Below are 1,435 nucleotides of genomic sequence, written 5' to 3' on the forward strand. Positions count from 1 at the left end.
GAGGGAAAGATGAAAAGAACTTTGAAAAGAGAGTTAAAGAGTACCTGAAACTGCTGAAAGGGAACCGAATCGTTTCCAGTGTCTATAATCCGTGGTATATTTCATTAGCGAGTGTGTGCGTGCGTGTGCTGTGGCAGCGGCTTTTTTGGCTGCGCTCGGCGTGTGTGCTGTGTGTGCTTGCTGGTGCCCTGTGCTGCGGTGGGACGTCAAGGTCAGTTCGTATGCTGCGGGAAATGGCCGCCGAGGAGGTAGGGCTTACGCTTGCGTTTGTCTGTAATATCTTGGTGGACGAGTAGTCGCGGTTGGGACTGAGGTGCCTACAACGTGTTTTTGAGTGGGCCTGTGTCTCTGTGTGCGCCGTGTGCGGATAGCTTGCTATGCGTGTGTGGTTGTGTGTGGATTGATGTGGGTTTTAACTTGTTGCCGTTCGGGACGTTGACGAAATGGAGCGATTTGACCCGTCTTGAAACACGGACCAAGGAGTCTAACATGTGTGCAAGTGTTAGGGTGTGGAAACCCCAGCGCGAAATGAAAGTGAAGGGCAGCGTAAGTTGTCTGAGGTAGGAAATGCTGCGGGCTTCGGTCTGCGGTGTGGCACTATCCGAACCGTGTGCGGATGCATGAACCTTGTTTCGTGGAGTGTAAGGATTGAGTGTCATTGAGCAATACATTCTGTGGTGCGTTTTGCGCTGGATTTTTCCGGTGGAAGTTCAATTTCGGGTAGAACCGTTTTTGATCTGGGCTAGTTATGCGGCGTGCGGAGGGACTACACCCAAAGTATGCTGCGTCGTGCTCTATATTCGCTTCTTGATCTACCTATTTTAGGGGACTGTGAGTGAGGATCATATTCGTCTTCGTGCAAAGTTTCGGTATATGGCGGCTGGAAAGCGCGATGGCTACGACGTTTCGGCGTTTGCGGGGCTGTTGGCGTTGGCCTGTGTGTGTTGTGTTTTGTGTCGGGGGGGGATCTGTCTTCTTCGTTAGATTTGGGAGGATATAAAACTGGTAGTTTCCGGCCGTTATTTCTAGCGCTTTTTAAAAGATTAAAACCGAGCCGTTTTAAATTTATAAAACCATTTTTTTTTACTGGGAAAACTGCGAATGGCTCATTATATCAGTTATAGTCTACTCGATAGTACCTTACTACTTGGATACCCGTAGTAATTCTAGAGCTAATACATGCATCAATACCCAACTGCTTGTCGGGCGGGTAGCATTTATTAGATTGAAACCAATGCAGTCTTCGGGCTGGTATTGTGTTGAGTCATAATAACTGTGCGGATCGCGCTTTTGCGCGATAAATCGATTGAGTTTCTGCCCTATCAGCTTTGGATGGTAGGATATGGGCCTACCATGGCATTAACGGGTAGACGGGGAATTAGGGTTTGATTCCGGAGAGGGAGCCTTGTGGGGAACGGCTACCACATCCAAGGAA

The 1,435-nt window shown here is 48.9% G+C and overlaps 2 non-coding genes across 2 annotated transcripts; both read left to right on the forward strand.

Moving 5' to 3' along the window:
* Positions 1–602, forward strand: PITG_33583 (the record flags this gene model as incomplete). The annotated part of the gene is made up of 1 exon (XR_009934974.1): positions 1–602. It is a non-coding gene; the product is annotated as a 28S ribosomal RNA (ribosomal RNA).
* Positions 603–1,092: 490 nt separating this feature from the next.
* PITG_33584 lies at positions 1,093–1,435 on the forward strand (the record flags this gene model as incomplete). The annotated part of the gene is made up of 1 exon (XR_009934975.1): positions 1,093–1,435. It is a non-coding gene; the product is annotated as an 18S ribosomal RNA (ribosomal RNA).

This window comes from Phytophthora infestans, genomic scaffold (assembly GCF_000142945.1).
Source record: "Phytophthora infestans T30-4 supercont1.4176 genomic scaffold, whole genome shotgun sequence".
Classification (NCBI taxonomy): Eukaryota; Oomycota; class Peronosporomycetes; order Peronosporales; family Peronosporaceae; genus Phytophthora; species Phytophthora infestans.